The sequence below is a fragment of the Hydra vulgaris genome, chromosome 13, assembly GCF_038396675.1.
Source record: "Hydra vulgaris chromosome 13, alternate assembly HydraT2T_AEP".
NCBI classification, from domain to species: Eukaryota; Metazoa; Cnidaria; class Hydrozoa; order Anthoathecata; family Hydridae; genus Hydra; species Hydra vulgaris.
The window spans coordinates 14,849,414-14,862,671 of record NC_088932.1 but is presented as its reverse complement, the minus strand read 5'-3'; the positions used below and the strand labels follow the sequence as shown (position 1 = coordinate 14,862,671).

The following is a 13,258-nucleotide window of genomic DNA, read 5'->3' as shown; positions in this document are numbered from 1 at the left end:
GCCACATATATGGAAGATCTAATATTGACTATTTTTATACCATTTGGATTTAAATATACATGGCATTTATATAAAATATGTGGTAATTTTCACCTACAAAATATTAATCCCTACAAAATAATAATCCCCACAAGTGCTACATGCCGTAAAAAAATACGTATATAACCCATGTAGCATTTACCACCAATGTACTAAGTGGGATTTCCCACAAAGAATATTGGTGGTAAACCCTACAAAATCCATTAAGGTCTTTAAAATATGTGTTAATTACCACCTATATCCCATGTGAGATTTAACATTAAATCCATGTGATACAAAATAATAATCCCCTCAAATGTTACATGCGGTAAAACACATGTGTATCCCATATAGAAATTGCCATATACAACCCATGCAGGATTTACCACCAATGTTCTATGTGGGATAAACCACATGAAACACACGTGGAACAAAATAACAATCTCCATATGGGTTGCATGTGGAAAAAACTATGCTTATATTATGTGATATTTTTCACTGGGAAAACGCTGTTAGTTTAAATCTAAAATACCATTATGTAAATCCGGCAGAAATACTAGCAGTTCTTATCTAGACATTAATTTAATTCTAATCTAGAAATTTATTATTAGTTGTTTCAAAAATCACAATACCTAAAATAACAATAAACTCTAAATATTTACAAGTTTGTACTTTTTATTTGCAACGCCCTAATTGCTTAAGTCGTTTTCAACAATATTATTGAACAGTTTTTTAAAAGTGGATTGTGATTAGTTTATATTTTTACTCTAGCTATATTATATATTATATAATATATTATAACTCTATGCTTACATTTATCTATGCTTACATATATGTCTACATAACTCTATGCTTATGTTACATGCTTCTACATAACATACATACTCTATGCTTTTGTTACAACTCTATACATATGTTACATAAATCTATGCTTACATTTGTCTATGCTTTCATGTCTATAACTCTTAACTTACATTTAGCTATATTATAAATATTATAAATATTATAAATATTTTAAATATTATAAATATTTTAAATATTATAAATATTATAAATATTATAAATATTTTAAATATTATAAATATTGTAAATATTATAAATATTATAAATATTATAAATATTATAAATATTATAAATATTATAAATATTATAAATATTATAAATATTATAAATATTATAAATATTATAAATATTATAAATATTATTAATATTATTAATATTATTAATGTTATTAATATTATTAATATTATTAATATTATTAATATTATAAATATTATTTTTTTTTTTTTTTTTTTTTTTTTTTTCCAACCAACTAGAGTGACCTGAAGCTGAAACCAGACTTATACAGGGCCCTAGAAGGCGGTGTTATTTGGGAGCCGAGACTCCGTATTTTGGCCCATTTAAGGGTTATTTGGCCCATTTAAGGGTTTAGTTGCCACTCAGCCGAAACTGAGCAGCGCCAACTTAATGGTTTATCTCCATTTCACGTCCGGAGTGGACGGACCGCTTTGAGATTTCCGGACGTAGAAGTAGACACTGGAAAAGCGACTACGCCAAGAACCTCTATCGACTGTCACGGTTTTGATCTTGTGCTGCTTCTGTTTTCTAACAACACCGAAACCAATTGAGAGATGGTTCGGAGCCGAAATAAGAACAGATACTACACTTGATCTTAGCCATTAGGCCGAGAAGCGATAAATATTATAACTTCATTATTTTTGCCAAAGAGTTGTTTGTATAAAATCATTAATGGCAATGTTGTCAAATAAATTTGCTCTGGTTTTGTAACACTTGTGGGTTTATTAATAGTTGATGAGATATTTAAAAAAATTTAAAAGTATATCTTAGAATAATTTAGTCACCGAGAATATATGGGCTAATATTTTCTTTATTATTTTTGTAATAGATTTTTTAATAAAAATTTCGAATGAATTAATTTTACCTCATTGTGGACAATAAACGCAACGGAAATATTTATTTCTGCATTTTTATTTTCGATGAAAAGGCTTTTAAGGTTAGTATTTAATAAACGCAATAAAATTTTATTTTGTAAGCATATTCATCTAAGACATAAACCCCCAATCCTCCACCTTTTTTTTGCTGGTTCTTGCTTGGCCAATTAGTTTATTAAAAAGATAATTGTATACAGACTTAATTATGAAGGACTTTCTGAATCATACAAAGTCTCTAGGGCCATGGCAAAAAACACATACGACACCCCCTACCCCTCTATGAAAGACCTCTTCAGACGGCCTTGCAAGTCTCTATAGAGATATGATGTCGAACGCATAATCTAACGTAATTTAAAGACATATTCAAATGATATAATCATTCCAATTATTTTTTAAATATAAAACCAAAAATATTGTAAAAAAAAATTTGTAGCTTTACAAATTTTTTAATTTAACCACCTTACAAAAACATGTCCGATCACTTCATAGTTTTGAGTATTATCCTTAGATTAAACCTAAATTAAAGTCTAGCACATGCTTTAGATTTCTGTCAAGAATATGATGTTGACATGCAATGAACTGTGGCTGATGAAATTTTTTCTCACAAATTAATTTTGTAATTTTACAACATGTTCATTGGTTCTTCCTATAATATCTACATCACTGACAATATTTAAGTTCTTTCACAAATCAAATTAAACCATTGTAATTCATTAGAAATATCCTGTGACAATTTAATGTTATACTTTGCGATACATAGTTTCAATTCTCTAATTGAAATCGTCAAACATACCACATAATACTCGTGATTAGCTGTTATTATTGAAATAAATGCAGACCTGAATTTTTTCTTTAAATATTTAAATTTAATATTTTGCAATTAAATTATATTTTTTATACTTATTTTTTTATTTTTGCAAACCAAATAAAATCTTTTAATATCTAAAGATGTCTGGAAACTTAAGCAAGCACGTACCCATGCAGATTTTAACGTTGTTCTGACGTTGGTCTAACGTATTAAACGCATGATGGATAACTTTCCGTTTTTATTATTGGCAACACTATTCCGGTTTTTTGTTTTCAACGCTTTTTCTTAATTTCACTTGCGAAATTATTCCGTTTTTTTCCTTTTCGACACTATTCATTTATTTTTATTTTTTTTATTTTTTTAAATTTCGTCATTAAAAAATAAGCTTTTACAATGTTTTTACAACATAAAAATATAACATTAAAGTTTCGGAGCCGGCAGAAGACATGGTCTTATCATCCAGCCCCGTTAATATAACTAAAAAATTCGATAAAAATGAAAAAGGAAAATAGAAACTAAAGAGAAAACTGATTTAACATTCAATTTACTATTTGCAGAAAAAAAAGAAAAAAAAAAAAAAATTTAATTATTTTTTAAAATCATTATTTTTTCTTCAATTCTCTATTTTATTCTACTCTTATTTTTATTATACACGCACGCACACACACACATACATACAAATATATGTCCGTTCATATATACATGCAAAAATAAATTCTGTTTTATATTCCATCTACAAATGGCGTAAGTTATAATAAATATTGCCTTTTCAAATTGCGTTATTATTATAATATAGAATAATATCAAACATGTTTTAAGTACCATACAATATAATTAACATGTTGCGTCAATTTATTAGATATTAAATAATTAACATTATCAAAATTTTTAATAAAAAGATAGTAATTGCTTTGTATCAAAATCAAATAAGTGTTGTTTTGTTGCACGTTTATGTTGTTGAGTTGAAGTTAAAGTTTTTATATTACTCGTTAAAACCAAGTTCCATTACCGCGGCCCTCGGCAAGATATCGAAAAATCAGCTTGTTTTAATAATGTTTTTGGTATAAAAAAATTATTTATTGAGTAAATAGTTTCGTATTTGTGGTTTAAAGAAAAAAGTAAGTTTGGAAAATGCTTGGTAGCATACCATTTTTAAACTTAAACATAAAAATAAGTATATTAAGAATATTTATTTTATAGACATTAGGCACTCCAATTTCTTTTAGTAGTGGTCTGGCACTAGCGTATTTATTTGCATTTAATATCAAGCGACTTGCTCGTTTTTGTTTTTTGTAGATTGTATTTAACTTTGAAGGATAAGTACTTGCCCAGATAACGTTGCAGTAGCTGATGTAGCTATGAACAAATGCAAAATAAATATTTTTTAAACAATTTGTGTTCAGGAGATGTTTTGTTTTATACATAATACCAATATTTTTAGATATTTTCTATTACTTTGATATGATTACTCCAGCTAATATGTTCATTAAGAATTACGCCTAAAAACTTGATTAAGTATTCTCGTTTAAGTTTTGTTTTATCAATTAGTAAATCAGGCATTTTTAAGGGGAGGGTTTCAGATTTTGATAATTTTGTAAAAAGAATATATTTACTTTTTCGTCATTTAAAGAGAGTTTGTTAGCCTTAAACCATTCGTTCAGGTTCTCAATTTCTTGATTAACAGTGTTATATAATAGGCTAATGTTTGTGTGGCTAAAGAATACTTGCGCATTGTCAGCAAAAAGCACAAAGTTAAGTATGTTAGAAGATAAGTAGATATCGTTAATGTAAACGAGGAATAACAATGGGCCAAGAATTGATTCTTGTGGGACCCCACAAGTAATGCTTTCAAGTCGTGTTACAGTGTTGTCATATGATAAAACTTGTTTCCGATTATTAAGGTAAGAGCAAAACCATTTTAAATTGTTATTTCTTATTCCATAATTATACAGTTTATAAAGAAGAATCTCATGGTCGTCTGTGTCAAGCGCTTTTGAAAGATCGAGAAAAACTCTAAAAGTGTATTTATTTTTGTCAAACCCATTTAAAATTTTGTTGACAAGTTTGGCTACAGCGTGTTCTGTAGAATGTTTTTTTTGAAAACCATATTGGTTATTATTTAGCAGGTGGTGGTTTATCATGTAGTTATAAAGTCTATTGTGCATTATACGCTCTAATCAGGTCTAGATGACATTAGCGTGAACATTGTAAAAAATGTCTACCATATTATTGAATATTTTTGAAATGCATGATAAAATAGAAATAGGCCTGTAGTTAGGAGCTATAGAATCATCTCCGCTTTCAAATATAGGAACAACTTTTGCTAGCTTTAGCTGATTAGGAAATACCCCATTTTTCAAAGACAGATTACAGATATGCAGAAGGGGATATTCAATAATATCGTAGACATTTTTTAAAACGTTCACGCTAATGTCATCTTGACCTGGAGTTTTGTTTTTTTGTATAGTATTAAATGCATTTTTAAGCTCATCCGGAATTATATCAAGCTCGTTCATAACTGACGTTTTTTTTCTAAATACGATTTATAATATTTTTTTCCAGGAGTTATTTTGTTAGCTAGTTTTTCCCCAATTTTTATGAAATAATTATTAAATTTCTCTGCAGTATCTATTGCCTTATTAGCTACTATATCATTCTTATCTGTTTTTAAGTATTGCGGAAATACTTTGGTGGCATCTTTTTTTTCCTTGTTACCTCTTTAATGACGCCCCAAGTTTTTTTGGTGTTACCGCAAAAATTTTCTAGGAAATTGCAATAATAGTATTTTTTTGAATGCTTTTTTTAATTTTTCAAATAGATTTTTGTATTGTTTATATATTTTTTCGTTTTATAAGTCTTTTTTTTTTTAAACTTTTCATAAAGTTTTTTTTTTCTTTTTGAAGATTTAATAAGACCTTTTGTCATCCAGGACTTTTAAGGTTTTTGAGTTTAGTTAACTGCTCAAGCTTCGGAAACGCTTTTTCGGACAAACTTGTAAAAGTGAGTTTAAAAATATTGTAAGCTGTGTTAGTATCTTTGCAATTAACAACCTGATCCCAGTTTTCCATTGCTAAGTTGCTTCGGAACTTTGTTATATTTTTTTGATTTATATGCTTTTTGTTATAATCATTGTTTTGTTTTCTTTTTTGTTGTTGAAATTGTTAAGTAGAAAAAATATTGGAAAAAAGTCACTTATGTCAGATTTTATTAATTCGCTTTGAATGTTAAATTTTATAGTACTATTTGTAAATATGTTATCGATGAGGATAGCGGTTTGGAGAGTTACTCAAGTCGGTTTATTTATTACGGGTACTACGCCGTGCTGTGAGAGATTATTTAAAAAGCATTTGACATTGCTATTAGTTTTTATTTTTAAAAGATCCAAATTATTATCTCCCATTATACATAAGTGCTTATTTTTAGCCAGTTTTAGGTACTTAATTATATGTTTTTAAAAATATATCTGGTGGTCTATATATGCCAGTTATTTGCGCATTTGCTTTACTCTGGTTTGTTAATTCAACCGTGAAAAGTTTACTGTTTGCGTTCAGTATGCTGAGACTTTCTGCTTTTTTAAAGTGTATTGTAATATTTATCTAGAAACATATTCCTCCGCTAGTACCTCTACTACTAGTTTGACGGAGAGCTTTATATCCTTGTAATTGAAAATTTGATTTTATGGTACTTCCGTCTTTGCATCATGTTTCTAAAAGGCATATTACCGTAAATTCGTGACTTATGTCTTTTAGCATATCTTTAAAGTTTTCAAAGTTTTTACTCATTAAATTCATTTGCGACATTATTCCTTATTCTGTTATTCGACAATCAATATTGCGACAATTTGCAATACTATTCCTTTTTCACATTTTTGACAATCAAATTTGCGACAATCAAAATTTGAGATAATTAAAATTTTGCGACACTCCTGAAGTTTTCTTTTTAAAGCAGTATACAATAAATTGAAACTTTATTGGGAACACAAATAGGAAAAGATTCAGAGGTAAGACAGATAATTGGTCTGACATAATGTAATCTTCAGTAATCTTAGAGCTAAAAACTATTTGTTGTTAAATTTCATGTAAACTTTCTAAATTTAATTAAAACCTTCCACAGATAAAATTTACGTTGCGATTTTTGATAAATTCAATTTTAAGGCCAATTTAAACCTAAGTCTTGTCAATATACATTAAAACATTTTGTATAACATATAATGCCCTAAAATGCCCTAATTGGGCATTGATTCCGAAAACCAGTTTACAAGCAACAGCGTTCAATACGTTATATTCTTTGTTAAATTTTATTGTATTGCAATCAAAAAAGTCTCGTGTGACGTTTAATCAACAGTTTTACGTTAAAGCATAAAAAATTTCTTTTTTTTTTACACTTTAACGTTGTTAAGTACATGTACTAAACAAGTATGACAAGAAAATAGAAATTTTCACGTGAATGATTTGACATTAATGATATTATTGATAGTCTACTACCATGGATTGAGAGTATACCATCAAATACGTATTGAGATATGCCTAAGCAACTGTGACCTTGATCTGCTTTATTATTATGGATGGAAATTAATGGCTTGGTAGCTCAGTTATTTAGAGCGTCAAACTATTTGTTAAAACAACTTTTTGGTTTACAAAACGAATTGTTAGTGCAGCCGGGGCGCAGTGGTTAGAGATCTGGCTCAAAACCAAGAGGTCCGAGGTTCGGCACCGGGCTCAAGCCCAATAAGCTATATTGGTAAGGAAGAAAGCGTAAACATCTTAATCAAAAGCTCCTCCGCGGTGCTCTGTGATAAAATCGATAGGACTTTTGGGAGCGCCTTCATATCCACTAAAAAAAACCCGATCTGTTGTGAAAGATGAGTTCAAATCCAGTCACTGCCAACTCATCGTAAGAGAATTTGAGATGTATTATAAATCGTAAATATTAAAAAAAAGTTTTGTTTCAGTTTCATAAAAAGTTTATTTAGTTAATAAAAGAAACCCAGCGGGCACGGGTACGTTCATTGTACGTCCGGACGGAACGTACAACTTTAGATCAATTTTTTGTTCAGATTGGAAATACTGAATGACGTCAAAATCTGAACGTACAATGTACATTCAAATTGGACGTTCACTTTCGGTCCAAATTGGACGTACATTTTAAGTAGGATTTTGATTCATATTGGAAATACTGAACCATTCTTGTATTACATTTTATTTATTATATTTGTAACGTATTACATATTTGGGTGAAGAACCTTACTTGACTTTTTACTTTTTCTTTTTCTTGACTTATGTAAAATAACTGACACAAATATAAACAAATAAAACAACTCATGTGGGGTCATAAAGATTTATTATGAAAAAAATCTTCCTTTTCAACAGCTTTACCACCACCACGACCACCACCATCTTTTCTGTCAGCAGCACGTTTCAGAATATTGCCAATAGAATGGTGTACTTCATGTATAGTATACTTCATCATAGATTCTAAAATATAAAACTACTACATACTAACTACTAGAAGCTAATTTTACTACATCAGAATGTTCATTATCAAACTTTTCAAATTCTTCTAAATCATCAAATTTTTTCACATGTTATAAAGAATGTTCTGGTTCATAATGTGCCCTAATCTTACACTGCTCTTCAAGAATTTGTGTGAGCAAATGAATTACTTTGTATTGGAACGCTAAAAATAAACATCAAATTGTCCTATAAATGTTTATTATATTAATATTAATCACATAAACATCATAAAAACTATCTTTTCTGACAAATATTATCAGATTGAATCAAGAAATACTAAGAAAATATTAAAATGTTTGGTTATAACTGCATTTCAGAAAGTCTCTTTTGCCATTAAAAAAATTATTATGGTATTTTAACTATTTACGAGTGTTTGTCATAACAATATGTAATTTGTTTAAATATTTTATGTTCCTAACATTTTGATCTTTCCATATAAAATTGTAATTAAACAAGGTTGAATAAAAACAATTTAACAATAAAACGAGTAACAGCTTAATGGCTTATTTTTATATAATAATTTACAATAACTCATTTGTTTATTAAATTTTTTTCAAAATTGAGATAAACTAAAAAATGAAAACTTACTAGCTTCAGGAAGAGGAAATTTAGACATGAATATTTTTGGAGAGACTGACACTTTGGTGGAGACACTTTCTTTAGGATTGGAATTTTAGATACAGTAGGTGATGTAAAGTTAGGACAAGAGCTTGAAGATGAAGGCATCAAAACTGCTTCTGTGGAGGTATTTGAAGCAAAAGATTTTATCGCTAGTTGAGTAGAACCTGAAGCAAGTTTTGAAATAGCAAGAGATTGTGAAGCTTCTGGATTTTGTAAAGGAAATAATATTGGAGCTTTTTCTTTTTTACTAAATGCAGCTTCATGAACTCTTTCAGTTCCAGAACTTGCACCTTTATATGTATGGGCAGATATTTTAAAAGGAGATTGTGACCTAACTCTGTCAAAAGTAAGCTTTTTAGGAAATGTAGCTAAATAAAGAAAAAAATATATAAATCTTAAATATATATATCTAAATAATTGTGTCTGCTTGTTATATATATAAACAAAGAAATTACAACTATGTCAATTTTATAGATATCAATATCACAATACTTACTATGACAACACTTTCCCTTAAGGAGCGGAAAGCAAAACCAATCATTTTGAAATATTAACTGTTGTCTACATGCTTTTAAAACATTAATACCTTTAGGCCATTGCACAAACTGCCTTTCATTTGGAGCTCCTTCAACCCCCACTAAAGGGATTGTCAGCTTTTCTTTAACAGACCCTTCCAGCCATACTGCTCTACACCAAGACATATTTATTTTACTAAAACAAAAGCTATAATATCATAATAATATCATAATAAAAACAAATATAAAAGAGTTCTAGACATAAAAAGTTTTATATCATAATAAAAAGCAAATATATAAGCGTTTTAAACATAAAAAGAAGTTTTTCTCCCAATTATTTATATAAATAAGCTAGTTTATAGATCTACATTTCGAGTTCAGAAAAAAACTAAAATCAAATTTTTTCATCATTGGGCAGTAATGGAAATATTGATAAATCTTTTTTTTCATTCATACAAACACATTTCCTTTGAAAATCTGCACAACTAAATGTTCTTTGGACAACTTTATTAAAATGTTTGGTGCGAAACAATGATATATTAAACTGCATTGATGGAGCTGAAGTATCAAAGACATTGTCTAAGTATTTAGTAACAATAACATTACATTGAAAGGTACCAACATTGTTCTTAGCCTTTATAAAAGCAATAGAAGAGTTGTGGAGCAAAAAACAATCTTTTCTGTTGGCTGAAATTTTAGTTTCTAAAGTTTTTTTAGGTAATTTTCCAAAACAATTTTGATACTAAGATTGTCGTTTTGAAACTTGAGACACTGGATTGAAAGAATTCCGTATGTTTCTTTTCATTCTTAGAAGAAAGTTCTCAAAAGGAAAACATGATATTCTGTTAAGAGAACATGAATGAATACGAAAATCGTCAACTAAGTACAAAAGAGTATGCACATTATAAACTGTAAATGTACTGTCATATATGTTTAGCCTCATTTGCATAATCTAAATATGGAACACGTAGATGGTCATCATCTTCTAATAATATGGTCATTGCAATACTTAGGACCAAAAAATGTTCATACAACTTCTTTGATACTATACCTCTTAATGCAACTGGACCAGTATATAATACAAATAGTCGAAATTCTGTCGCTTTCCATCTATCCAAGGCATTCAAACTTCTAGGTTGCCGAGAAAACTCACTTGGTATACATTCATTATTACTCACCAATACTTGAGATACCTCAGAAATTTGGGCAGCAGATTTTTTCCCACCTGGTCCTTTTTTCAGATAATTTAATATGTGACGCATTCCACCTAAACACACAAGATGCATGTAACCTAGTGTCAAAGAATAAATGCAATCAATTTCAATTCCAGTTAAAAGAGAAATAGATCGTTGATGATTATTGTAATATCTAAACTGTTCAAAAGTAAATTTTTCTCTCAAATGAAAATCTTCATTAAACACCACTCTTCCTTCATGTGTTCCATGAATAATGCATCTTTCGCAGGAATAACCAGAATGAGAGACTATACACTTTAAAAAGGCTCTAGAAGGTGCATCACAAACCAAAGATTTAATCTCTATGCTTATCTAGTCTCCACAGAACATAATACCAGTGTGCCTTAACTCATTCCATTCATTAACAAAATCTAACAAATATTCATTAATATTGCCTGGTTTATGATCACCATAAAAGATAGCAATAAAAAATATATCAGAATTATGAAAGCGTGCAAGAATTGGCCACATCTGCATACTTGATGATTTAAAAAGAGGAATTCCATCAATACTTAATGACAGCTTGATAATATTACCAAGAACATCTTTTTCACTTAGAACACTTTTAATTCCTTTAAATATTCCACAATATGCATAATCCCCACCACATTACCTTTCTAATGGTATTTTTTTTGGTGTTTTTAAAAGAGTTCTTGCATCTTTAGGAAGAGGACAACCGTTTTCACAATAGATAGATAAAAGATCATTAATAGATGAAAGAGTCTAACCATTTCTAGTTGCACATTGAACAAGCTTTTTATCTAATGATTATATTTCACCCTCATTAGAATCATCACTACTGTCACAATCTGTATTGTTACTATCAGATTTACTACTGTTCGGATAATAATCATCAGGTAAGCAAGCATTGTCGCACAAAAAATATTGTTTGACATACTTATACTCTCCAATAATTCATTGTCACTATTCACTGAATATAAGTTATTAAATGAAAATGAAACAATTGTAGAACCAAGCGATGTTGATTTTTCTGTAATAAGAGAAATATCAATAACATGTTATTCAACAACTGTCTCATCCTTACTTGACGAATCTAAAAGTGCATTTACTTTTCTATTGATACCTTTCCATTTTCTTACATTGGATGCCATTAAAAAACACTAATTTTCAGATGTGAGTTATGTGAAAAACACCACGATACTTAGATAAGATGCCCGCTTAAAAAGGTGATAATAGATAGTAGGTGATAACGCCAAATTTTGGGTTTATATAAAATTTCACGAAATATAAGTTTGAAGTTTAGTTGCTATTTTGGAACTATTATTTAAAAAATTATTTAAGGTTCATTTCTAATCCGAGAACGGACGAACGACGTTTGGACATACTTGTGCCCGCTGGAAATTTTTTAAATAAAACTTAAACTTTTTAAGTAAATAAAACGAATTGAAACCAAATTTTGTGAATCATAGTCAGCACGTCTATTTACTTTAAATATTTATTTTTTTCGACACTTATTACTAAGTATGTTAATTTTTTTTATTACTTTTTTATTTTAAAAAAGTATCACTTAAACTATATAAATTTAAATGGCTAATTTTATAAATTTTACACAAAAAATATTATAGTATGATGAACCAAAACTCTTAAGACAAACAAAACCGAATGGATTATGTGCCTCAAAATAATTCTAGAAGAGACATAAGATAAGTATTTTTTAGGTATTATTCTAGTTAACAACCAATATTCATAATAATAATTTGTAAATTTTGTCTACTTATTAGAGTTTATAATAAGTAGACATAATTATATTAGATAATATAATTTTCTCTTTAGTTGAGTAAATTCTGTATCGAATATATTACTATAAAAATATATTTACGAAAGCATTTTTTTGTATGTTGCACTATTTCGATAATGTTGTATATAATATTTAATAATATTAATATTTAATGTTGTACAATATTACTTAGAGTATATACTGGTTGGTAAAAATTTTTTTTAACATATTTGAAATTTTGAATCTTTTTTTTTTAAACATTTTTTATAAATTCACACATTTTTGGATTTTAATCTAGCTATTTAGTATTTGTAAAATCATTTGGATTTTAATCTTTTTTTATTTATTTTTTATTTTTCACTTTTTAGGTGCTCCCAGAAGTCCTAACGGTCTTATCACGGAGCACTGCGGGAGAGCATTTAACTAGAAGTTCAAGCCTCCTTCCTTATCAATGTCGCTTATTGGGCTAGAGCCGGGTTCGAACCCAGGACTTCTGAGTTCTGAACCAGAACTCTAACCACTGCGCCACGGCTGCTATCTAGCTATTTAGTAAAATCGTTTATCATCATAAACTCTTTACATTATACTAAAAGGAAACATTTTGTTTTCTTCAAAAAATTGTTTTAAATATTAAAATGGCATTTCTTCCTCATTCCGCAGTTTTACTAGTTGTTTTTTTGTTTCAAATAATTTTATTTGTAACTGCAATTTAAAATTGATTTTAAAGTTGCCGTTTGACATAAACTTACATAAATTTACAATACAGTTTTTTAAAATGGATATAATTTTATTGTGTCTTAGGGCATCGACCCAATCTAAAAACATTTGTAGCGTTTTTTAGACAAAAAGAAAGCAACT

At 28.5% G+C, this 13,258-nt stretch overlaps 1 pseudogene; it reads right to left on the bottom strand.

Annotated features, from left to right (window-relative positions):
- Window positions 1-1,614: 1,614 nt before the first annotated feature.
- Window positions 1,615-1,714, bottom strand: LOC136090410 (U2 spliceosomal RNA; annotated as a pseudogene).
- Between the last annotated feature and the right edge of the window lie 11,544 nt (window positions 1,715-13,258).